Raw genomic sequence first — 27,973 nt, 5'->3', positions numbered from 1 at the left:
TACCTGAGCATCTTGCTAAAGAATGATACACTTCTTGTGGATAGAAGTTTAAAGAATTTGGGGCAAAACTGTGGCCTGGTCCTATGCAGCCACATAGGAAAGTAAGACTCCATCATAGTCACATGGGATCAACTCCAATTTGAAATGGGGCTAGGAGAAGAGCAAGGGCTGCACATCCGATTCTTTTGGAACAGAGGGATCACTGTAGCAACTCCACCCCACATCCCCAAGTCTCCAGCCAGAAAAGCAGAAAGGCATAAGGAGGCAAGTAAGCTACTAGGGGTGAAGTAATTTATTCCAAACTCCTACAGCAGAGGAGGGGAGCAAGGACTGAATTGTGAGTCGATCTTAATGCATCACTAGTAGCAAGACAATGATTTGATTTCTCCTAGTGGTACCTGGGGCTTTAGTAACTGCAACGGGGACAAGGAGGAGGCAAAACCATGACCTGGCTCTTCCTCTCACTCTGCTGGTGAGACATGCAAGGGAGTACATGCTGCACCATTGTAAGGTGTCTCTCAATGGACATGTTCCTCTGCTTCCTTAGGATCTCTCCATGCTCCAGGTGCTTTTTGAGATTCATTGTATTAAAAATGCAGTTATGTATGTGCATATCTTCTCTAGAAGACTGACTAATGCACTCCCCGGAAGGTATTAGGAATGTCAAAGGTACTTTTTGGAACACCACCTGTGACGTGGATTTTGTAGGAAGTACCTGGAAATGCAAATGACCCACCTCAACTCCTCCCTTTTCAAGCTATGCCCTGAGGAGGAAAATCCGTTGTCTACTAATTACATGCTCCTGGAAACTCCAGTTCAGAGATCCATGCACTGTATAAAGGGTGCACTAGACACGTTATTCTGGCTCTGAGATGAAGTTGCGATGAACTAGTAACCACACAGAATCCCCTTAGAGAGGGTGTTTGAAGGACTGCACCTGCCAGAGTCCATGTTAGAGTTGTGGCTGACTCTGGTGAGCTAATTAGCATGTATGTAGGTTCTGTCACTGTTTGTAATATGTTTTCTCTGTAGTGCTTTGTACCTTCAGAATAAAGTAGGCTCCCATAGGAAGTGCTGGGTGGCACCTTATAAATGAATCAATTACACCTGTTAACTGTCTCTAGAGACAAAGCAAACAGGTTCTGCTTGGGCAGCCTGTCTCTACTGGGGATAATAAGGTGGGCAGGGAACCATGGAGCCTGGAAATACCCAGGGTCAGAATAGAAAGGGACAGGCAGAAAGAAGGGAGAGCTGGAGATCTGCAAGCTTGAGAGTGAGTGCCCTTGCTGGACCACGGAGGGGAAATACAGGTGCAGTTGCCTGAACTGTGACAGAAGTGTCACTGATGAGCTTGGCAGCCTCCTTTAGTGAGAGGAAAGTATGTGCAGAGAGGGGAGTCTTGCCTTGTGTGTTGAAGGTTGGGAAGAAACATAGCTTGGTCTCCAAAGGCAAGGAGTTCTGTAGCCAAGAGCCCTCCATTTAATGCCCTGCTCCAGCCCACAAAGTGTTTCATCTTTGTTTTGTTGGAGATATCCTCCCAATTAGTTGTGGTCTCCTTTAAGAAGTGGAGAGAGAGAAGCAATCCTGGAAGCAGGATAGTAGATAATAGGTCCCGGCCCATAGATAGCTTGAAGATGAATGCCACATACTTGCAGTGGATATGGCATTGTGCTGCACCAGGAGCACTGGTATGATATGATCTTGTTAACTAGAGAAGGCAGACTGCTGCACGCTGTTCCAGTTGAAGATTTCTACGAGGCCATTACAGTCATCTGGAGAGCAAAGCACATTGCAGCCCTCCTAAAAGTAACCATGTCAGAGCTGCATCTGGAAAGAATGATTGTCGTCCTTGCCTAAATGAAAATGAAAGAAGGCATCTTTGGCCAACATTATTTGCAAGTCCAGGACTTTCATTAAGTTCAAAAGGTCTCTTATCATGTGTGCCATCTTGACAACTGGAGAGCAGCCCAGGGACTTAGCGGGAATCAGAAGCAAATAACTAGCAACTCATGACTGAAGAGAACAGAGAAGAGTCACCACAGAAACACAGAGGCTGGAAGCTGGATGTGTTGAGGAGCCCTGGAAGGAAAGCCAAGTAGGAAAGTTAACTATAGCAAGAATGGCAGAGACTGCTGTAATTTAGGTTCCGCAAGTTTCCTACCTAGCTTCCCATTTTCATTTGCTTATAACTGAAACTTTCAATGGGTAGTTTCTGCCAAAAGGGTTTTTAAAAAAAGTCTGAGCAAAAAGCCAGCTATTTTGGAATGACCGGAATGAAGAAAAAATATATTACCACACCAAAAAACTCACAAGATTTTTTTTTTGTGAACAGTCTGACAGCCAAAATGGCTGACATTTAAAAGCTGAAATTTGGCAAGGAAGTTTTCCCACTGAGGAGCCATGAATGAAAATATCAATGACATGTTGAGTTACTTGAAAAATAGCATGTGATCATGTAATTAAAGACTGGGGGTAACATTTTCAAACGTGCGTAAGTGACTTCTAATTCCAATTGCAAGTCAAATGTTTGTTCCTAGATGTCTGATTACATTTCTACATTTCATTGTATTAAAATCCATGTTGTTCAAAGGAGCCCACTTTACCAAGTGATCCAGATAGATCTGTGTAACTGAGCTATCCCTGTCACTGTTTACCTCTCCCCCATTTTCATGTCATCTATAAATTTTACCAGCAGTTGTTTTATATTTTTTCATATAGTTGATAAAGATATTGGACAACATTACGCCAAGAACAGATCCTTGCAGGCCCACTCGAAACATCACCACTGGATTTAGGCTGGGATCCATGGGGAAAATGCAATTTGTTTAAAACGATTCATCTAGTCAAATCATCTAGTCAGATTATCAGAAGGTGCATATACATTGCCACTGGATTTCTAAAACACTGGCTACCAAAGCTATTGAAGTAGGAAATTCAAAAGGAGCCCCCTAAATGTGCTTATTAAAAAAAAACCTCACTCAACCAGGAAGCCTCAGCAGTGACAAGGCCAATACTGATTCCCCCCCCCCCCCCCCCATGTAAATAAGTAGCCCACTTTATTATAAAAATAGCACATGCAAAATACGCTCCCAAACTCACTATGAGACACCTCCCCAGCCACTTCGACAAAAGAGAGAGAGAGAGATCTTTTCCCCATCCCACTTCATTCTTCTCAAAAACTGGCTCTCCTTGCCACTACAGGGGGACACCACAGTGGGAGAACGCTTTCCAGGGAAGCAGAATTATGTGAGAAGCTCCAGGATAGAGCACTGCAATCCACCAAGACAGCATGAGGCAGAACAAGATTTAAATACTGGAGATTAAAATTAACAGTTGACTTGAATACAGGTCAAGTAGTCTTAATGATTATTTGTTGGCTTTGTGTTTTTAAGTATAGGTTACTGTTGTACTCTATTGTTTAAATCTGCAAATTAGGCCGGTTTGAGAGTTGTTTGGTGTAATACATTCACTCCACATCATCTCTTTTTTCTTTTAGTTTTCTCCAAAATTCAGGCTGTGCAAACCAGTACTGTGCACAGACACATTTACTGCAATTGGAATCACTCATGCACTACCTCACCACTTTGTTGCTTTAATGTTCTTGTGCCGGGGACAGCCAGTGGGAGCTGCGATCGGCCGAACCTGCGGACGCTGCAGGTAAACAAACCATCCCAGCCTGCCAGCGTCTTTCCCTGACAGGATGCATGCCAAAGGTTGCCAATCCCTGGATTAATCAATCCCTGCTCCCTGGCTCTTCCTCCAGTGCCACCTATAGGTTAACTGGGCCTAATTTACCCTTTCAGAGCATATGCAATTAACCACCAGCTATTATTACACAAGGGTTCATGAAGAGATCAGTATGAGCAGTGAAGAGGACTACAGCGTTCTTGGGCCTATTCTTCTTAGGCAGTGTTAGGATTACCCTCAGGTACGTCTTTCTTTTTTGGCAAGCCCAGCAGGAAAGCTTGGCACAGGCGTCAAGAGAGGGAGGCATCCCCCACTGCCCAAATCAGAGAGTGAAGCCTGTCTGGCCACTAATGAAGTCTCAGCAGCCTCCTTTCTTCTTGCAGGCCAGTGGCTCTCAACCTTTCCAGACTACTGTACCCCTTTCAGGAGTCTGATTTGTCTTGCATACCCCCAAGCTTTACCTCACTTAAAAACTACTTGCTTACAAAATCAGACATAAAAATACAGACATGGCACAACACACTATTACTGAAAAATTGTTTACATTCTCATTTTTACTATATAATTATAAAATAAATCCACTGGGATATAAATATTGTACTTACATTTCAGTGGATAGTATATAGAGCAGTATAAACCAGTCATTGTCTGTATGAAATGTTAGTTTGTACTGACTTCGCTAGTGCTTTTTATGTAGCCTGTTGTAAAACTAGGCAAATATCTAGATGATTACCCTCCAGAAGACCTCTGCGTACCCCTGTTTGAGAACCACCATTGTAAACAAACCCCCAGGGCAACTGAATGACTGATGAATCTACCTCCAAGAGCAGAGGGGAAAGATTTTCTGCAGAGATGGAATATGCAGGTGTTCTGCTGTAGGAAGGAGCCTCTGCACCTGTGGAGGAGAGGGATGGGATTTCACCCTATATTATTAACTAAATTGGTTTTAAAGCAATAGTTAGTCACACTGCCATTTAGTGATGTGAAAATAGCAGGGATGGATTCAGCTCTCACATGGCTAAAAAGAGCTAGATCTTGAAAAGTAAATAAATATTTGGCTCTCAGTGGAAGTGACTTTCAGAACCCCCCTCCCTTTGTATTTAGTGAATAAAGTTAGTCTTGATAATGGAGCAATCAATATTTCTAATTCTAAAACAGCTGTTGTGACTTTACAGGGAAGTCTGTAAGTAAATGTCTTAGCAAAGGATCATGGTACAGAAACTGTGTGTGTGTTTATAATTGCCTTATTTGTTTCTTAGTGACACTAATATTAGTAGCTCGGTTATCTCTTTCTGTCTACTCCATCATTGTGAGCACATTGAAAAAAAATCTAACTAAAAAGCAGATACAAGTCCAAAACACTCATTTAAGGTGAATCTTAATTTCTCAAGTTTCGAATAGTGTCACTTATAAAATAAACAAATTTTTAATTAGTTTTTCAAACAGGCAAAGCTGGACTAGAAGTATGAAACACAGCAAACAATTGTCATACAGAACATGTCAAAATTTACAATGTATTGTGACTTGCAGTTTAAAACAAGAGATGGTCTCAGATTAAACAAAACACAATAAAACAAATAAACACCTTGAATCCAAACAGCCCTGCCTCAGCTTTGGGAAAGTTTGATTTGGGTTCACCTGTGGTATCACAGAAGCATATAATTGCCATGCTGGATCAAAGCAGTGGGTTATCAAGTCCAGTATCAAGTCTCCAACAGTGACTGGTGCTTCAGAAGGAGATGCAAGAGTTCCCAGAATGAGCAATTATAAAATAACCTACCATTAGGGGAAATTTCTTCTTAATTCTAGGCAGTTGGCTTATGCTCTGGAGTATGAGGATTTCTGTCCCTTAGGTTTCATATCCTATCTAATTATCCATATAAATCACAGTCTTCTCTTGAATCCTGTTGGGCTTCTGAACTCAATATAGTGAGGCAATGAGTTCCACATGTTTATTATTTGCTGTGTAAAAGCTATATTAAAATAATTACCTTTCAATTTTATTGTCTGTCCACTTCTTCTTGGTATTATGAGAGAGGGTAAATATAAGTGCCTGATTACCTAGTCTTTATCATGCATTAATGTATGTATCTGTGTCCATTCCAGTCTTATTTGTTGTCTCTCTAAATTAAAAACAGTCTTTTCAATCTCTCCTCACTAATGTTGGTTGGAAATTTGGCAGAAATGGGGTGACAAACTGAACACAGTATGCCTGGTAAGACCATAGCATTTATTTACATAAATGATATCACATTTTCAGTCGCATTCTTCATAGGTAAAATATTGTTTTGTTGCTGTTTTGGACCACCTTTTCCATTCCATATATGGAGAGAATAATAAAAAGAAAGAGTTAAATACCAAATATAAGGAAGATTTACTGCTATTTCTGGAAGCAAGAAGTATAAACTTTGCACACCCTTGGTATGTTCTGATATGGTATCTCCCATAATGTAATTAAATTTAAAATCCTTGTCGGGGAAAATGCCAAAGAAACCCACCACGGTAGCATTTAACTTCAAAAGGGGGAACTACACAAAAATGAGGAAGCTAGTTAAATGGAAATGAAAAGGAACAGTCACAAGGTGAAATACCTGCAAACTGCATGAAGACTATTTTAAAACACCATAATAGAGGCTCAAACTAAATATATACCAAAAATACAAAAAACAAAACAAAACAGTAAGAGGGCCAAAAAAAATGCCATCATGGCCAAACAGCAGAGTAAAAGAGGCAGTTAGAGGCAAAAAGGCATCCTTTAAAAATTATAAGTCAAATCCAAGTGAGGAAAATAGAAAGGAGCATAAACTCTGACAAGTCAAGTATAAAAGTATAGTAAGGCAGAATTTGAAGAGTAACTGGCTAAGCACACACACACTAACAGAATTTTTTTAAGTATATCAGAAGCGGGAAGCCTGCCAAATGGTCACTGGGGCCACTGGATGATTGAGGTGCTAAAGAACCACGCAAGGAAGACAAGGTCATTGTGGAGAAGCGAAATTAATCCTTCACGTTGGTCTTCACTGCAGAGGATGTGAGGCAGATTTCCATGCCAGAGTCCTTTTCTTTTGCAGAAGCAACAAAAAATCTAACAAAATGTTAGGAACCATTAGGAAAGGAATAGAAAGTAAGACATAAAATATCATAATGCCACTATATAAATCCATGGTACTCCCACACCTTGAATACAGCACATAGTTCTGGTCACCCCATTTCATGAAAGATATATTAGAACTGAAAGGTTTCAGAATAACAGCCGTGTTAGTCTGTATTCACAAAAAGAAAAGGAGTACTTGTGGCACCTTAGAGACTAACCAATTTATCTGAGCATAAGCTTTCGTGAGCTACAGCTCACTTCATCGGATGCATACTGTGGAAAGTTTAGAAGATCTTATTATATACACACAAAGCATGAAAAAATACCTCCTCCCACCCCACTCTCCTGCTGGTAATAGCTGAAAAAGACAGGCAACTAAAATGATAAGGGGTATGGAACAGCTTCTGTCCGAGGAGACTGTTCAACTTAGAAAAAAGAGACAACTAAGGGGGCAGATGATAGATGTCTATAAAATCATGAATGGTGTGGAGAAAATGAATAGGAAAATGTTATTTACTCCTTGAAATAACACAAGAACTAGAGATCACCTGATTAAATCAATAGGTGGGAAGTTTAAACAAACAAAAGTAAGTATTTCTTCACACAATGCATAACAGTCTATAGAATTTGTTCCCATGGGATGGTGTGAAGGCCAAAAGTATAACTGAGTTAAAAAAATTACATAAGATCATGGAGGATAGGTCCAGCACAGGATCCAGTTTGATCAGACATGCAACTGCAAGCTCTAGATGTCCCTAAACCTCCAGCTGCCAGAAGTACCTGGCACTGGCCACTGTCCGAGACAGGATACTGGGCTATAAGGATCATTGGTTTAACCCAGTATGGTCGTTTTTATATAAGTAAAACTACAAGAGGAAAAATAACCAATGGTTTTTAACATAAAATGCATAATGCAGCCCATCATTTACTTATACCTGCATCCTCCCCAACAGTCTTGCGAGGGATGTGGGGGGAAGTAAATTCTGTGTTGAGTCTACTGGGAGTTGCACTTGCCTAAGCCAGGCTCCAGTTACTTCCCTACAGAATTCCAAATCAGCACAAGTTATGCTTATTTGGCGCATCTACTGAATGACAAATTGATGCAAGTTGTGGTTCTAGCGACTATGGGGTTTTTGGTGAGGGGAACTAACAGCATAATAATGATACAAAAAGGGGAAAGACAAGAATGAAGGAAGAGGAAAGACAAGACAAGAATGAAGGAAGAATCAAAAGGAGGGAAGGAGAAAAAGGAAACTAGAAGAAAAAATAGGCAACCTTAAAAGTAAGGAGAGAGGAGGTAACTTTGGTCTTCAAGGGACCAAAAAACTATTCATATGTCAACTAGATATGAAATTTTAGGGAAAAGGGGAGTTTTTCAAACCCATGATTAGAGAGATGTGACAGAGGCAATAGCAATAGTGTTACACAGGAAAAAGGAACGGTAAAGAGGAGCTAGATCTAGAAGATAAACAAACAGTACACACGGGAAGAAGTCCATTACCAGACTTCAAAAATCAAGATCATGCTAATTACTGAATGGTAATTCGGAGACTAATGGCCAGTATCAAAAGAATATTGTTATAAGAATTAGTTTCTCATACGTTTATACAACACAGACAAGAAAAGTGGGTGGCTTTAATCTGCTTTGAATAAAAGCAATAAAGAAATCGAGAAATGGGAATGGAAAAAAATTAGACTAAAATATAGAAGTGTATGTAGTGTTAAGATTAAGAAATAGAGATGGGTTAGATTAAAATAAAATGGAAAAGAAAGGGAGGAAGGAGGAAAAGAAGAGGAGGATTCACATTTGCAGGTGCTGTTTATGATTTACCTGGACCTGAGGGAGGTGAGGGTTGTCATCTGGTTCCCTCTTTCTTGTCCAGTCTGCTCAGAAAGTCTTTCAGGATTAGGACAAAGGCCCAAAGGCATGAAGGTAAATGTCAGAGTGTCGGGGAGTGGGAGTGGCCATGATGGTGAACCTCACTTCTTGCAGTCTGCTTTCCAAATTCAGCTTTTCAGTGACCTGCAGATGAACAATGTCCAGAAAGAGGTGGTAACCTTGCCCCGTTCAAATTAACCTATCAGAACATATCTGTCATCACTTCAACTATAAACTCTTCCTCCTGTGTCTAGACTCTTTCTGCTCATTATCATGCCAATATGGGACTCAACAGGAGCCTTTTCGACTCCTTATCACAGTTCTTGCAGAACACAATCTGGTTTGTAGCAGCCTTTCTGACTCCACCTTTTGATTATTTCCCTCAAGGACTGAATGATACTTAACACTCCAAATTTTCCTTAGTATGGGTAGGTTATCATTTTCTCTTTCAAGATCAATGTTAGGTCTATATGGGCCTGGAAAAAGTCTTAAATATCTATCAGATTTTCCCCAGGATGATTCCTGGATTTGCTCATTATGTGGACTAGTTCTAGCTAGCTCCATTTAACATCTGTCCCTCAGAATCACTGGTATTTGCCTTGGAGAAGATGATATGTTAGCTGGGAGAAATCTGTCAAATGTGATGTTCTGCTTCCAGGCACCCAGAGCTGTGAAACTTGTCTTAATTCAGTTAGACTGTCAGTCGTGGTTATTGTCATACTGTAACTCAATGTATTAGCATTACTATCCCGCATAGCTTCAATTTCAATATTAGTTTACAATATGCAATTCAAATGCCTGAAAATTAGTACAAATGTGTACTTGAATTCTTCAGGTTATGAAAGTTTGATTTTATTTTTCTGTCATCAGTCTGGTGAACTGAGGGCCAAATAATATTAACTTCTACTGTTCTAGTCTTTTGGGATACTTATGGCAATAACTGTCACACAGATAACTCAGATGTCTCACCTGTGTGTTCATTCAGTGCTTACTCATAGTACGAGCCGAAATCAGGTCAATATTATAGAAGTACATTTTTAGAAATCGATTTTATACAGTCGATTGTGTATGTCCATACTAAGCGCATTAAGTCAGCGGAGTGTGTTCTCATTACCGTGGCTAGCATCAACTTACGGAGTGGTGCACTGTGGGTAGCTATCCCACAGTTCCCGCAGTCTCCGCCACCCATTGGAATTCTGGATTAAGCTCCCAATGCCTGTCGTGGGTGGTTTTAGGTATATGTCGTCAGTCACCCCTCTCTCCGTGAAAGCAATGGCAGACAATTGTTTCGTGCCTTTTTTCCGTGCGCACGCCATACTGCTTTCAGCAGACGGTGCAGTAGGACTGCTAACCGTCATCATCCACCGCTTCCGCTGCAACTCTGCTCTGCTGCTATTGTTTCAAGAGAGAATTTCTCCATGTTGTCTGTCATGGGCTCCCGGGTACGTGTGTTCTTCCTCAGGAAATGCGCGCAGTGCCAACCGTCGTCATCCACCGCTTCTGCTGCAACTCTGCTCTGCTGCTCTCATGAATCCACCTCACAGGTCCTCTTGTCATTCTCTATAAATATCTATTCTCATGGCATCCATCGTCAGCTGCAACTCTGCTCTCCTGCAGATGCCATACCACAGCAAGCATGGAGCCTGCTCAGATCACCGTGGCAGTTATGAGCACTGTAAACACCTCGCGCATTATCCTGCAGTATGTGCAGAACCAGAACCTGCAAAAGCAGGGGAGGAGGCAACGGCAGCACGGTGACAAGAGTGATGAGGACATGGACACAGACTGCTTTCAAAGTACGGGCCCTGGCAATTTGGACATCCTGGTAGCAATGGGGCAAGCTCATGCCATGGAATGCCAATTCTGGGCCCGGGAAACAAGCACAGACTGGTGGGACCACACAGTGTTGCAGGTCTGGGATGATTCCCAGTGGCTGTGAAACTTTCGCATGCGTAAGGGCACTTTCATGGAACTTTGTGACTTGCTTTCCCCTGACCGGAAGCACAAGAATACCAAGATGAGAGCAGCCCTCACAGTTCACAAGTGAGTGGCAATAGCCCTGTGGAAGCTTGCAACGTCAGACAGCTACCAGTCAGTCGGGAATCAATTTGGAGTGGGCAAATCTACTGTGGGGGCTGCTGTGAGCCAAGTAGCCCACGCAATCACTGAGCTGCTGCTATCAAGGGTAATGACTCTGGGAAACGTGCAGGTCACAGTGGATGGCTTTGCTGCAATGGGATTCCCTAACTGTGGTGGGGCTATAGACGGAACGCATATCCCTATCTTGGGACCAGACTACCTTGGCAGCCAGTATGTAAACCACAAGGGGTACTTTTCAATGGTGCTGCAAGCACTGGTGGATCACAAGGGACATTTCACCGACATCAACGTGGGATGGTTGGGAAAGGTACATAACGCTTGCATCTTCAGGAACTCTGGTCTGTTTGAACAGCTGCAGGAAGGAACTTAATTCCCAGACCAGAAAATAACTGTTGGGGATGTTGAAATGCCTATAGTTATCCTTGGGGACCCAGCCTACCCCTTAATGCCATGGCCCATGAAGCCACACACAGGCAGCCTGGACAGTAGTCAGGAGCTGTTCAACTATAGGCTGAGCAAGTGCAGAATGATGGTAGAATGTGCATTTGGACGTTTAAAAGCATGACTCGGTTAGACCACAGTAAAACCAATACTCCCATTGTTATTGCTGCTTGCTGTGTGCGCCACAATATCTGTGAGAGTAAGGGAGAGATGTTTATGGCGGGGTGGGAGGTTGAGGCAAATCGCCTGGCCGCTGATTACACGCAGTCAGACACCAGGGCGATTAGATTTGGTTTTTGGTAGGCTTGCCTGAGCTCCTTAATTTTCATGCGGCACTGCTGCAGGTCCCTGTTATAGCCTCTGTCCATCATGCCCTTGGAGATTTTTTCAAATATATTGGCATTTTCGTCTTTTGAAACGGAGTTCTGATAGCACGGATTCATCTCCCCATACAGCGATCAGATCCAGTACCTCCTGTTCGGTCCATGCTGGAGCTCTTTTACAATTCTGGGACTGTATGGTCACCTGTGCTGATGAGCTCTGCATGGTCACCTCTGCTGATGAGCTTGCCACGCTGGCCAAACAGGAAATGAAATTCAAAAGTTCCCGGGGCTTTTCCTGTGTTCCTGGCTAGTGCATCTGTGTTGAAAGTGCTGTCCAGAGTGGTCACAATGGAGCACTCTGGGATAGCTCCCAGAGGCGAATACCGTCAAATTGCATCCACACTACCCCAAATTCGACCCAGCGATGTCGATTTCAGCACTAATCCCTTCGTCGGGGAGGAGTACAGAAATCGATTTTAAGAGCCCTTTAAGTCAACAAAAATGGCTTTGTCGTGTGGACAGGTGCAGAGTTAAATCGATCTAATGCTGCTAAATTCGACCTAAACTCATAGTGTAGACCAGGCTAAGATAAGAGCCACCTAGAGGTTGTGCCCTACTTCTGTAATCTCCCTGTTTTTCTTGGAATAAGGATTTATACCAAAAAAGTCCAGTTCCAGCCATACTGGACATAACCCTAGATCTGGTTGAAAATTTTCCAACAGAACATTTTTTCCATGGAAAATTCCCATTTTGTCCAAATCAAAACTTTTTTTTTTGAAGGGAATGTGTCAATTTCAACAACATTTCATTTAGAAAAAAATCAGAATGAAAAATTTTGCGGTGTTAAATTTCAACCAGACCTGAATGAAACGCTTTGATTTTCCATTTTGAAATTACTTTTCAGTTCAAAATTTATTTTAGGTTAGCATATAACCTTTTAAAAGTTGAAACCGGAATCAAACTTTTCAACTTTATAAAAATGGGTACATTTTGACTGCCCAAAACATATTATTTCAAAAAAATTGCTTTTACAGAGGTGATTTTTTTACTTTTTCTTTAATTAAAATTCTTCTTTTAAGAACCTGATTGCTCTTTCATTGTTCTTAAGATCCAAGGGTTTGGGTCTGTGTTCACCTATGCAAATTGGTGAGGATTTTTAATCACGCCTTCCCCAGGAAAGGGGGTGTAGTGCTTGGGGGGATATTTTGGGGGGAGACGTTTCCAAGTGGGCACTTCCCCTGTTCTTTGTGTAACACTTTGGTGGTGGCAGCTTTTAACCTAAGCTAGTAAGAATAAGCTTAGGGGGTCTGGTAAGAATAAACTTAGGGGGTCTTTCATGCAGATAATAAGCTTGGGGGCTGGTAAGAATAAGCTTAGGGGGTCTTTCATGCAGTTCAGAGTGGGGAAGGAACCTTGACAGAACCCTCCACCTACGACGAGGTTGTTGCGCTGGTAGAAAGGCGAAGGACGGTGAGGGAACTGACCTGACCAGTTAAGGAAGAAGCACCCCTGGTTAAACTAGCGGCACCAAGCCCTAGAGCTCGGGTGACTGGGCCACCAGGAGAGCCCAGGTGGAAAAAGAGAGGGGCTGAAGGCCCACCAGAAGCCACAAAGAGTCGAGCACCGAGGGGAAAAGTGAGGATCGTGATGTTACACTGCCCAAACCAAGAGACCGGGGAATACCTAGGGCTCCATACAGATGTTACGCCTGCGGGGAGTGGGGACACATAGCTGCACATTGTCCCAATGCCGAGGAGCCTATGCAGTGTAACCTGGGGAACTGGGCAGACCCATGCTCCCTAATCCACCTCGTGGGGGTCTCACTAACCCCACATATGTAAACCAGACCAGTGAAGCCTAATGGGGTAGAGACCATGGCACTGGTTGATTTGGGGAGTGCTATCACGCTTGTCTTGGGGAAGTTCATGAAGCGTAGTCAGCTTCTGTGAGCTAAGTGTATGGGGATAACATGCGTCCATGGGACAGTTGGTTATTACCCCACCATCCCAGTAAAAATCGAGATTCAGGGGAACACTACTGAGGTAGCAGCAGGGGTAGTCCCTAAACTCCCATACCCGGTGCTCATAGGGAGAGACTTCCCAGGGTTTGGAGACTTACTCCCGGTAGAGGAATTGGAGAAAGAGTGAAGCCCTGAATTTAGTGAGGCATCCACAGTAGACTGTCAACACCCAATCTTCTCTGAAATATCCCCAGATTTGTTCTCCACTCCCAGACAGGGTAGAAAGATGAAAAGGGAAAGAAGGGCAGCTAAGGCCTTGGGAATCTGAATACTGGCCCAAAGCCAGAGGGTCGCTTTCGTAGGTAGGTGGACCCGAGCAGCTGAAAAGGAGGCCACCCAGGAGGGAGACGCACCCGAGTCTGACCCACACCCTAACGCCTCTGAACCAGTAGAGGCAACAGAGACTGGCCCCCTAGATCTCAGGCAGATTAGCCCTGGGAGAGGAAATTTTGGATGGGACCAGGCTGAAGACCCAAGGTACGTCAACATTAGGAAGGAGGTGACCGAAATAGATGGGGTCCCCGTGGAAGGGAAAACCCAGGGACCAGGACCCTACCTCATAATGAAGAAGAATCTCTTATACCGGGTTGCAGCAGTACAGGGGGCAGAATCCTAGTACCTCAAAAACACCAGAATGCTGTATTAAGTCTGGCCCATAGTCATCTTTTTGGGGGGCATTTGGGGGTAGAGAAAACCCTGGCATGGGTCCTGCGACAATTCTTCTGGCCCGGAGTACATGAAGAAGTGCGGAGATACTGTGCGTCCTGCCCGGAGTGTCAGTTGCACAGTCCCCATCCCCACTTGAGGGCACCTTTAGTACCCCTTCCCATCATAGAGGTCACCTTCGAGTGAATAGCCATGGACCTAGTGGGATCCCTGGAGAGGACAGCCCGGGGCCACCAATATATACTTGTCATTCTGGATTATGCTACTCGCTACCCAGAAGCCGTCCCCCTGCGGAATACGGCCTCCAAAACAATAGCTAAAGAGTTGGTGGGGATCTTTGCCTGAGTGGGGTTAAAAAAGGAGATATTAACAGACCAAGGTACACTATTTATGTCGAAGCTAATGAAGGAACCTCTGTACGCTCCTCCATATACATACTCTGAGAACTTCAGTCTATCATCCACAGACCGATGGGCTGGTAGAAAGGTTTAACCGAACCCTCAAGGCAATGATAAGGAAAGTGGTAAGTCGGGACAGGAAGGATTGGGACACCCTACTACCCTACCTTATGTTTGCAATCCGGGAGGTACCTCAGGCCTCAACTGGGTTTTCCCCCTTTGAATTATTATACGGACGTCACCCCCATGGCATACTAGATATCGCAAAAGAAATCTGGGAAGAGGAACCCAATGAGGGGAGAAATATAATTGACCATGCATTGCAGATGCGAGAACGGATAGCCTGGGTTACCCCTATTGTATGGGAACATTTGGAAAAGGTGCAGAAGGCCCAGCGAACCCATTACAATCTCCAGGCAAAAGTCCGACAGTTCCAACCAGGGGATCGGGTGATGGTGTTGGTACCCATGGCAGAAAGCAAGCTTTTGGCCCAATGGCAAGGGCCCTATGAGGTGGTTGAACCCACGGGGGAAGTAACCTATAAGGTGTGGCAGTCAGGACGCCGGAAACAAGAACAAATTTATCACATTAACCTCTTAAAGCCTTGGCACCAACAAGAGGTGTGTGTAGTGGCCCAAGAGACCCCGACCCAGGGAAATAACATGCAGGAGCAGATCAGGATATCCCCTGATCTGACACCAAACCAGAAGAAGGAGGTAACTGAGATGATCACCAATACCAGGACATGTTTTCAACCAAACCAGGTTGGACCACCGAAGCATATAACCACATTATCACAGATCCTGGGGCAAAGGTAACTTTAAGGCCCTATCGGGTCCCAGCAGCAAAAAGGGAGGAAATCAAGGCAGAGGTAAAAAGGATGTTGGAGCTGGGAGTTGTCGAAGAGTCCCACAGTCAATGGTCAAGCCCGATTGTGTTGGTGCCAAAACCTGATGGCACCACTAGGTCTTGTAATGATTTTCACCAGCTGAAGGAGATATCCAAATTCGATGCATATCCCATACCCCGTATTGATGAGTTAGTTGACCGCCTGGGCAATGCCTGATTTTTGAACACCCTTGATTTAACAAAGGAATACTGGCAGATTCCCCTTGCCAAAGATGCGAAAGAAAAGACGGCATTCTCTACCCCAGAGGGTCTGTTTCAATATACTGTTCTTCCTTTTGGACTGCATGGGGCACCTGCCACCTTCCAGCGACTTATGGACAAGCTCCTACCTGGATGATGTGAGTATTCATACCCCCGACTGGGAAACCCAGTTAGGAAAGGTGGAAGCAGTTCTAGACACGCTAAGACAGACTGGCCTCACAGCCAACCCAGCCAAGTGTGCTATAGGGCTAGCCAAGGCTAAATACCTTGGCTACATTGTAGGCAGGGCATGGTCAAGCCCCAACTAAACAAACTAGAGGCTACCCAAAATTGGCCCCGGCCGAATCGGAAAAAGCAAGTCCGGGCATTCCTGGGTGTGGTGGGGTACTACTGATGATTTATTCCTCATTTTGCTACCAGAGCGAGTCCCCTGACAGACCTGATAAAAGCCCGGGGTCCAGACATGGTGAAGTGGACAGATGCTGCAGAGAAAGCATTCATGGATCTACGGACAGCCCTCTGCAGTAACCCCGTGCTTATAGCCCCAGACTTCAACAAAGAATTCATTTTACAAACAGATGCATCTGAAGTAGAATTGGGAGCTGTCCTATCGCAGATGGTCGGAGATGAAGAACACCCAATCCTCTACCTCAGCAGGAAACTCCTCCCGAGAGAGCAGAAGTATGCCGTGGTTGAAAGAGAGTGCCTAGCTGTGAAATGGACCCTGGAAACACTATGTTATTACCTTCTGGGACGACGGTTTACCCTTGTGACCGACCAGGCACCCCTCCAGTGGATGCAGCGAAATAAAGAGAAGAATGCAAGGGTGATCAGATGGTTCCTGTCCCTACAACCTTTCCAATTCACCATACAACACCGGGCTGGAAGCCACCATGGCAATGCAGATGGCTTGTCACAAGTACACTGCCTGACGTCCCAAGTTGCCCAACCCTGTAGTGTTGAGCGGGGGTGGGGGATATGTGACAGGATCAGGCCAGATGGCTACAGAAGAGTGATAGAAGGCAGATATATTAGGCCCAGGTTAAGTAGGTCCCTTTTCCCTGGGTAAGGTAACAAGGAAGGTTCCAGAACAATCAGGAACCTTCTGGAGACAATTAAGACAGATAGGCTAATTAGAACACCTGCAGCCAATCAAGAAGCTGCTAGAATCAATTAAGGCAGACTAATCAGGGCACCTGAGTTTAAAAAAGGTGTTCACTTCAGTTTGTGGTGCGCGTGTAAGGAGCTGGGAGCAAGAGGCGCTAGGAGCTGAGAGTGAGAATGCATACTGTTGGAGGACTGAGGAGTACAAGCATAGGAGGAAGGTCCTATGGTGAGAATAAAGAAGGTGTGGGAGGATGCCATGGGGAAGTAGCCCAGGGAGTTGTAGCTGTTGCACAGCTGTTCCAGGAGGCACTCTAGACAGCTGTATTCCACAGGGCCCTGGGCTGGAACCCGGAGTAGAAGGCGGGCCCGGGTTCCCCCCAAACCTCCCAACTCCTGGTCAGACACAGGAGGAGTTGAACTGGACTGTGGGTTCACGAAAATGGCCAAACTGAGGGCTGCCGTGAAGCTCCAAAGTGAGCAAATCCGCCAATAAGCGCAAGACTCACCAAGGTAGAGGAGGAACTTTTTCACATTATAAATGTACTTCTCCTCACTAGAAGATATTCATTTTATCTACCTATTGTGACAAAGTTCCTCTTCTGCCTTGGTGGGTCCTGCACTTATTGGAGGATTTGCTCGCATCAGAGATTCATGTCAGCCCTCAGTTTGGCCACTTTTGCTAGTGGCTCAAACCTGCCATTCACTCAGCTAACCTCATCACTGGCCAGCATGGGGAAAAGGAAGGAGAACAATCCCCGCAGTCTCTGCTGGTCCACCTAGTGGGTCGGGGAACAGGTCAGGGACCTTCCCCTCTGGTGGGACCCACAGTCCAGGTCAACTCCTCCTTTATCCAATAGGGGGTTGGGAGGATGCGAGGAACCTGGGCCCGCCCTCTACTCCGGGTTCCAGCCCAGGGCCCTGTGGATCACAGCTGTCCACAGTGTTTTGCGTAACACCTGTGTGATAGCTACAACTCCCTGGGCTACTTCCCCATGGCCTCCTCCCAACACCTTCTGTATCCTCACCACAGGATCTTCCTCCTGATGCCAGTTAGTGTTTGTACTCCTCAGTCCTCCAGCAGCATGCCCTCTCACTCTCAGCTCCTTGCGCGCCCCTCACTGACTGAAGTGAGGTCCTTTTTAAACCAGGTGCCCTGATTAGCCTGCCTGTCTTAATTGATTCGAGTAGCTTCTTAATTGGCTCCTAATTAGCTTGTCTGCCTTAATTGGTTCTGGCAAGTTCCTGATTGTTCTGGAACTGCCCCTGTTACCTTACCCAGGGAAAAGGGACCTGCTTACCCTGGGGCTAATATATCTGCCTTCTACCACGTTATTTCATTGTTGTCCCCCGTACTCATTTGGTTTCCAGGTTCTGTGGATCCCCCTCTTAGGGTGGGGGTGGGATCCTTTAGCACTGGGCGGGCTTTGACCGCCCACTTCCCGGATCCCAACAGGATCTCTCTCCTGTAGCCATCTGGCCTGATCCTGTCACACTATCTATCTTTGTTTTTAGAGAGCTTTTTTAGCTCAGAATAAAATTAGTAACAGGTGACAGCTTATTTTGAAGGATTCCATGAACAATATATTTAACTTAAAACATGCATATTTTTCTCCATATTCCCTTTATAAGTAATATCTGTGAAGGATTAACTTATCAAATCTGTACTTCTGAAATACTTGCTGCTGTGAAAGAAATAAAAAATTAACCATTTCTCTGCATACCCAATTATACTGAGTTAAAATGTCTTACCTACCATTTTTCAGTATATATACTGTAAATATTTGAGGTTGCTGTGATTTACAATGGGCAGCATTTTTATATTTGCTCAAATTATGTTATGTATAATTAGAGTCAGGCAAAAATATTCTTATTTAATTTTGCCTCCTTTGTAGTTCATAAATTGTCTGTAAATAGATTGTAGCCTCCTAAAATTTATTCATTTTTTTAAATTATTCAGTGAGTGTTCGCTATTTGTAATTCATAGGTGAATGAATCTGAACTGCCCTGCATTGTGCCTAGCTGCTCCTGGCCACAAAGTGTTGTTCCAGACACTTGGAATTTTCCAGAGTGCAGGCTCTCCTTTTCCTTCAGAACACCCCTACATTGGCGGATGGGAGGAGGAGTGGAAGGGGGCTGGCTCTGTGCTACCTGCGGAATCCCTCTCAGAGAATCCCTCTCACACACAGAAGTGTAGAACTGGAAAGGACCTCCATAGGTCATCTAGTCCAGTCCCCTAACTCAAGGCAGGACTAAGTAATAATTAGACCTTTCCTGACAAGTGTTTGTCTAACATGTTCTTAAAAACCTCCAGTGATTGAAATTCCACAATCTCCCTGGGCAATTTGTTACTGTGCTTAACCACCCTGACAGTTAGGAACTTTTTCCCCAATGTCCAACCTAAGCCTCCCTTGCTGCAATTTAAGCCCATTGATTCTTGTCCTATCCTCAGAGGTAAAAGAGAACAATTTTTCATCCTCTGCCTTGTAACAACCTTTTATGTATTTGAAAACAGTTATGTCCACCCTCAATCTTCTCTTCTCCAGACTAAAAAAACCTCAATTTTTTCAATCTTTCCTCATAGGTGATGTTTTCTAGACCTTTAATCATTTTTGTTGCTCTCCCCTGGACTTTCTCCAATTTGTCCACATCTTTCCTAAAATGCAGTGCCCAGAACTGGACACAGTACTCCAGCTGAGGCCTTATCAGCACAGAGTAGAGTGGAAGAATTACTTCACATCTATTGTATCAGGTCCTGAAGCCAGAAAGTGCTAAAGTAATACAATTAAACACCCAATTTACAGTATATTATATTAATAAATATACGTGGTCTATGTTATACAGTGTATCTATTTGTAGTTGTATTCATATTTATATAAAGAGTTCATTGAAAAAATGAAAACCTATTTTGGGGAAATTTTCAAAGTTGTTTTCATTTTAAAACATTGAAACGGATGCTTTTTTAGGAAAATAAATTGTTGCAGTTCCTTTTCCCAATAACTCTATGAAAAATGTTGTCAAAACTTTAATAATATTTTCAGTGATATTTTTAATAAAAATTATGGGAGAAATTGAGAAAAGGCACTATTTTTTATTAAAACCAAAACACTTTGCCAACGTCAGCAATTTGAGGTAAGGGGATTTTTCTGTTAGAAAAAGACTTTTTCTTTAGGAAAACATTTTGTTCAAAAAATTTGACCAGCCTGGGTTCTGTTCAGCCACTACTTTCTCACAGGCTGGGGTTTCAGGATATCTCGGTACACTGTTGGATGTCTTAGTCCTAGATCATTAAAGACCTAGTATCACTGGAATTAGGATGGTTTCCCACTCTTACTATAGACAAATGGGTGAGGAGGCCAGGCAGGTGGATTATCACATGAAGATCCTACCTGGATTTAGGGTGGCAGCTATCAGATGGCTCCGCCCGCAAAGAAGCAGGATGGGGTAGTGGGCCAGAGAGTTCCTGCCTGAGCTGGTGATCTAGGAAGGGAGACACAGACAGTCAGTCACTCCCTGAAGACAAAGAAAGGTGGAAGGATAAAGGTCTGCTATCCCTCAAGATAGTATCAAGCCAGGGTGGGGATCATGGGGCCAGCTGGATGCACAAATCAGGGCGTACAACTGGAGCCAGGGTACACAACCGTGGCCAGCTGGTTAGAGGAGGGTCCTGTGGGGATTGGCCTGAGCCTGGTTGAAGGTAAAGAGTTGCTATGATGGGGGATGTTTCACAGACATAGTAAGGGAGGTAGCAGAAAGGAATCAGAACTGGTGCAGTAGGACAAGGGTGGAGACTGGAAGGGAAGGCCAGATAGACCTGGTATGGAGGGAAAAGAAAGGACGGTGCAGAAGCTAGGAAATTGTGAGGCAGGCTAGGTATGGGCAGGAAGGTAACAAAATTCTGAAACTGCCTTTATGGAAAAGTTATACAGAATATAAAGAGAATGGAACCAATAGGTTTCTATAGAAATTATGCTTTAAAATGATAGAGAATTATATCCCTTCCACAAGCTTTTTGAACCATCCCATAGAACGACAGTCTATAGGTTGGTTCATAAAACCTATAGAAAGGATATTATTGTCTAACATTATAGGACTTTTTATAGGACTTTTCCATAAGGTTGGCAGGGGAGTCCCTGTCTCAGTACGTCCCTTGGCCCATGCCGCTTCCAGCAGCTCCCATTGGCCTGGAGTAGCAAACTGCGGCCTCTGGGAGCCGCAATCGGCCGAACCTGTGGACGCAGCAGGTAAACAAACTGGCCCGGCCCGCCCCGCCAGGGGCTTTCCCTGCACAAGCGGCGGAACAAGTTTGGGAACCACTGCTCTAAAGGTATTATTTGATTCATCTATCTCTACAGAGGGCCTTATAGAAGCACCCCACATAGCAGCAGCAGCAGCCCCTGCAAATTCTAGCACTGTTGCTGGGTGCTGCTATATTAAGGAAATCTCATCAGTGTGAGAGCACTTTATATTATTAAAAGTCCAATTAAAACAAAATCAAATAGTTTCATTAACTGCAACAACCAAAAATTATACTCCCAGTTGCTTTCTTCTCATTAAGAACATTTACATTTGAATCACTTTTCAACTGTGTATATTTATAATTAATGCAATTACAAGCCAGGGATCTTCTCCCAAAAGTAAAGAGAACTTCTTTATCAATGTTACCATTTTAATTGAAATAAGACTTTGTTTTCAAGTGTACGGTGAATTATTTAATTTCTATTATCTGAAGAGACTATATCAAGAGAACAATAAGTCAGCATCGGTTTCTGGGTCTCTGCCCATTCATTTCAGAGTTGTGGAAGCTCCCATGTTCACAGAGGATGGATTGTTAGCCTCAATCTGAAATACTGAATGTCTTTGCTTTTGTTGGTTTAAATTAGAGCCTTATTCTTTGTTTAACTTTTTAAATAGTTATTTTTGTTTCCAAATTCATATGTATTAGAGTAAGTTACCAGATAGGGAGATACGTACTCATAGGAGGAAAAAAACAATTTCACAAATGTTAAAGGAAGAATAAAAATATTCATTATAAGAAAAAAAATGAAGAAATGAGACAGCTTATCTAGAGCTGATGATCCCTACACTTTATTCTAGCAGTAACCAAAAGCCCCAGGCAGGATCAGGGACCTATTGTGCTGCGTGCTGTACAAACTCATAGGTAGATATAATCTCTGCTCCAAAGAATTTATAATCTAAATTCCCAATCCTGCTACCTGATTTTCCCAAACAACCTATGTAGAATCCCATTTACCTTAATAGACTTTTCCTGGCAGATCCTTACACCTTCATGTAGTCCCATTGCACTCAGTAGGACTCCACATGGGTACAGCTCCTATCAGACTGAAGTAGTGGGGCCCGATTTGAAACAAGATGCAACAGGTGAGGGTGACAAAGTGGGTTAGGGAGAACAATGTGAACAAAAATAAGATCACATGGTTATAAAGGTTTGATATTGAACAGCAAGATGGTTCCACATAATCTGAAGGGTTTTTACTTTAAATACGCTATTTCAACTGCTATCATTGGTTAGCCAATTTCTTGTGGGCATCGCTGCAGAAGTGATTCTTGAGGGGCCTTTGAACTAATCCATATCTCCTCCTTCATGGAGGGTGTTCTATGCATAAGGAGTACAGTGGAAGAAAATGTAAAGGTATTTGTGGGATAAACAGGCAAATTGACTTTGGTGATATAGGAGGTGAACTATAGAATCTCGAAATGAAAAAAAAAACACCTTATGATTTAGTTCTGAATTAGTGCTCATTTGCTCCCCCTTTTAGCCCTACCTTTTGTTAGTTAATGCCCTTCTGAGTCGTCTAGCCAACCTGTGTTCTAGAAGATTGGTTCCCCTTCTACTGAGATGGAGTCCATCTAAACTATACAACCTCTCCCCATAGAAGGTGGACCAATGTTCCACAAAACCAGAACTCTCTACCTTACATCACTTATCTAACCAAGGTTTATTAGAATTGCTCATTTATTAATATAAATTTGACCTCGATGGTATTACTGGAGAGTCACATGATTGGAATGTTAAAATCAATGGTTATAACCTATATGGAAATGATCAAGTTGGCAAAACAGGAGACAACTGACACTCTGTGTCAAAAATGTCATTACCTCTTTCAGAGTCATTGACAACTCGAAAACAAATGATCTTGAATGCAATATGGGTCAATGTCATAACGGATAAGCACAAGATGGGGTACTAGTTGGTGTCACTACAGACCACCAAATCACACTAGAAAACAGTATGATTGGCTCCTTAAGCTCCTATATATAAGTATAGGGAAAAAAAGGTGGGTTATCACAGAATCATGGAAATGTAGGGCTGGAAGGGACCTGAAGAGGTCATCTAGTCCATCCCATTGTGCTGAAGAAGGACCAAATATACCTAGACCATCCCTGACAGATGTTTATCTAATCTCTTCATAAAAATATCCAACAACAAGGATTCCATAACCTCCCTTGGTAACTATGCCAGTACTTAACTATTCTTATAGTTAGAAAGTTTTTCTTAATATCTAACCTTGCTCCAGATTAGGTCAATTACTTCTTGTCCTACCTTCAGTGGACACTGAGAACAGCTGATAATCATGGTCTTTATAACACCCCCTAGCATATTGGAAGACTGTTATCTGGTCCCCCCTCAGTCTTTTTTTTTCTCAAGACTAAACATATCCAGTTTTTTTTTAACCTTTCCTCATGGGCCAGGTTTTCTAAAGCTTTTATAATTTTTGTTGCTCTTCTGAGTTCTATTCTGAACTCTCTCCAGTTTGTCCACATCTTTCTTAAACTGTGACACCCAGAACTGGACCCAATAATCCAACCGAGACCTCACCAGTGACGAGTAGAAGGGGACAATTACCTCCTGTGTCTTACATATGCACCCTACAATGATATTATCGATTTTCTCAACTGTATCACTGTGTTAGATCAAACTACATTTGTGATCCACTATAACCTCCAGATTGTTTTCTGCAGTACTATCACCTAGCCAGTTATTCTCATTTTGAATTTGTGCATTTGATTTTTTCCTTCCTAAGTGAAGCACTTTGCACTTATTATTGAATCTCATCTTGTTGATTTCAGACCAATTTCTCCAATTTGTCAAGCTCCTTTTGAATTCTCTGTCCTCCAAAGTGCTTGCAACCCCTCCCAGCATCATTTTAGAAGCATATTCATCACTCCATTACCCAAATCACTGGTGAAAATATTGACTAGTACTGAATCCAGGACAGGCCCCTGTGAGGACTCAATAGGTACATCCTCCCATTCTGACAGTGAACCGTTGCTAATTAATCTTTGAATACAGTTTTTTCAATCAGTTGTGCACCCACCTTTTAGTAAGTTCATCTAGAACACATTTCCCTCATTTGCTTATGAAAATGTCATGTGCGACTGTGCCAAAACCCTTACTAAAATAAAATATATTATGTCTACTACTTCCTGCACTATTCACTGGACAAGTAACCCTCTCAAATTAGGTTGGTTTGTCCTAATTCATTCTTGACAAATCCATGTTGTCTATTACTTATCATATTATCCTCTAGGTGCTTACAAATTGATTGATTAATCATTTGTTCCAGTATCTTTCCAGGTATCAAAATGAGAGTGACTGGTCTATAATTTCCCCAGGTCTTTTCGTTACCTTTTTTAAAGGCAGGTACTATGTTTGTCCTTCTTCACTCCTCTGGGAACTGACCCATCTTCCATGAGCTCTCAAAGATAATCAATAATCATTCTGAGATTGCTTCAGCTAGTTCCTTAAGTACCCTGGGGTGAATTTCCTCAGGCCCTGCTGACTTCAAGTCACCTAACTTATCTAAATATGCTTTAACCTGTTCTTTCCCTATTCTGTCTTGTGTTCCTTCTCCCTTGTTAATATTAATTATGTGAAGCATCTCTCTTCTTCCCATGGGACCTACCAGTTGTAAATTTGTTAAAGTCTGCTTGTTTGGATCCATTGTCCTTATTATGCTGCTGATCACCACCACCCTTCATCTCTTACCCTTGGGGCCAGGTGACTCCTCTTCTTCAGACATTGAGGTCTGCTCCTCTCCTGTTGTTACCAGTACAGCATACTGGTTCCTGACCTTGATGGATGGGGTGGTCGTGGTGGGAGGTGGAGCACTGTCTACTGCCTGAGGTAGCTGGCAGCCTGTCTCCTCACAATAGAGCAGCCAGTTCTCCTCCCTTCTCTGGGGCTGCTATAGTCTTCTCTAGTTGGCTTGTATCCCCCTGTGATGGGGTGGAGTAGGTCCAGAGACCCCCTGCTGGAGGCCTCATGGCCCCTGCCTTACCCTGCTCCAGAAAGAGCAGAGAAGTCCTCCAGGCAGGCTTGAGTGGCTGCAGGGGAGCAGCCAATCAGGAGCCAGAAGGACCATATAAAAGGAAGTTGCAGAGGCAGAGCAGGCAATTGCTGCCTTGAACTGGAAGATGGAGGACTGAATGCTTGGCTGGCTGAAGGAGCAGCAGGACCATGGACAGATCCATGTAAACAGCCTGAGCCCAGGGGTCTGAGCCCAGACCCTAGTTAGACCTGGCAAGAGTACCCTGATGTGCTGTGCTGGTCTGGCTGAAGACTGAACCCAGGCGAAGACACCAACCAATGGTACCGCGATGGGCCCCAGTTGGGCTGTTAGAGAAGGCAGTGCCTCTGGGGGGAAGCTTTAGTGCTACAACCCCATACCAGGGCCAAGAGCAAGAACTAGAGACTGTACACTCCCGTAGGGAGGACAGTGTGTGTGACTCGGCTGGAGGGCTGAGTCACTGAAGACCTACTGAACAACCATTGGCCAGTGGGTGCTCGTGGGAGATGGGTGCTACCCCATTATAAGACCAAAGAAAGAAGCAGGCTCATACCTGACCAGAAAAAAGGCACTCGCGAGAGGAAAGTGCTACCCCATTCAAAACTGAGGGATTTCTGGCACATATCGGCCAGAGAGGGGCACTCATGAGAGGCAGGTGCTGACCCCGTTACACCACCATTCATAGAATCATAGAATCATAGAATATCAGGGTTGGAAGGGACCCCAGAAGGTCATCTAGTCCAACCCCCTGCTCAAAGCAGGACCAAGTCCCAGTTAAATCATCCCAGCCAGGGCTTTGTCAAGCCTGACCTTAAAAACCTCTAAGGAAGGAGATTCTACCACCTCCCTAGGTAACGCATTCCAGTGTTTCACCACCCTCTTAGTGAAAAAGTTTTTCCTAATATCCAATCTAAACCTCCCCCATTGCAACTTGAGACCATTACTCCTCGTTCTGTCATCTGCTACCATTGAGAACAGTCTAGAGCCATCCTCTTTGGAACCCCCTTTCAGGTAGTTGAAAGCAGCTATCAAATCCCCCCTCATTCTTCTCTTCTGCAGACTAAACAATCCCAGCTCCCTCAGCCTCTCCTCATAAGTCATGTGCTCTAGACCCCTAATCATTTTTGTTGCCCTTCGCTGGACTCTTTCCAATTTATCCACATCCTTCTTGTAGTGTGGGGCCCAAAACTGGACACAGTACTCCAGATGAGGCCTCACCAGTGTCGAATAGAGGGGAACGATCACGTCCCTCGATCTGCTCGCTATGCCCCTACTTATACATCCCAAAATGCCATTGGCCTTCTTGGCAACAAGGGCACACTGCTGACTCATATCCAGCTTCTCGTCCACTGTCACCCCTAGGTCCTTTTCCGCAGAACTGCTGCCTAGCCATTCGGTCCCTAGTCTGTAGCGGTGCATTGGGTTCTTCCGTCCTAAGTGCAGGACCCTGCACTTATCCTTATTGAACCTCATCAGATTTCTTTTGGCCCAATCCTCCAATTTGTCTAGGTCCTTCTGTATCCTATCCCTCCCCTCCAGCGTATCTACCACTCCTCCCAGTTTAGTATCATCCGCAAATTTGCTGAGAGTGCAATCCACACCATCCTCCAGATCATTTATGAAGATATTGAACAAAACCGGCCCCAGGACCGACCCCTGGGGCACTCCACTTGACACCGGCTGCCAACTAGACATGGAGCCATTGATCACTACCCGTTGAGCCCGACAATCTAGCCAGCTTTCTACCCACCTTATAGTGCATTCATCCAGCCCATACTTCCTTAACTTGCTGACAAGAATGCTGTGGGAGACCGTGTCAAAAGCTTTGCTAAAGTCAAGAAACAATACATCCACTGCTTTCCCTTCATCCACAGAACCAGTAATCTCATCATAAAAGGCGATTAGATTAGTCAGGCATGACCTTCCCTTGGTGAATCCATGCTGACTGTTCCTGATCACTTTCCTCTCCTCTAAGTGCTTCAGGATTGATTCTTTGAGGACCTGCTCCATGATTTTTCCAGGGACTGAGGTGAGGCTGACTGGCCTGTAGTTCCCAGGATCCTCCTTCTTCCCTTTTTTAAAGATGGGCACTACATTAGCCTTTTTCCAGTCATCCGGGACTTCCCCCGTTCGCCACGAGTTTTCAAAGATAATGGCCAAGGGCTCTGCAATCACAGCCGCCAATTCCTTCAGCACTCTCGGATGCAATTCGTCCGGCCCCATGGACTTGTGCACGTCCAGCTTTTCTAAATAGTCCCTAACCACCTCTATCTCTACAGAGGGCTGGCCATCTCTTCCCCATTTTGTGATGCCCAGCGCAGCAGTCTGGGAGCTGACCTTGTTAGTGAAAACAGAGGCAAAAAAAGCATTGAGTACATTAGCTTTTTCCACATCCTCTGTCACTAGGTTGCCTCCCTCATTCAGTAAGGGGCCCACACTTTCCTTGGCTTTCTTCTTGTTGCCAACATACCTGAAGAAACCCTTCTTGTTACTCTTGACATCTCTTGCTAGCTGCAGCTCCAGGTGCGATTTGGCCCTCCTGATATCTTTCCTACATGCCCGAGCAATATTTTTATACTCTTCCCTGGTCATATGTCCAACCTTCCACTTCTTGTAAGCTTCTTTTTTATGTTTAAGATCCGCTAGGATTTCACCATTAAGCCAAGCTGGTCGCCTGCCATATTTACTATTCTTTCGACTCATCGGGATGGTTTGTCCCTGTAACCTCAACAGGGATTCCTTGAAATACAGCCAGCTCTCCTGGACTCCCTTCCCCTTCATGTTAGTCCCCCAGGGGATCCTGGCCATCTGTTCCCTGAGGGAGTCGAAGTCTGCTTTC

The sequence above is a fragment of the Chelonia mydas genome, chromosome 3 (assembly GCF_015237465.2).
Source record: "Chelonia mydas isolate rCheMyd1 chromosome 3, rCheMyd1.pri.v2, whole genome shotgun sequence".
NCBI lineage: Eukaryota > Metazoa > Chordata > Testudines > Cheloniidae > Chelonia > Chelonia mydas.
Note: the sequence above shows the minus strand (reverse complement) of the source record.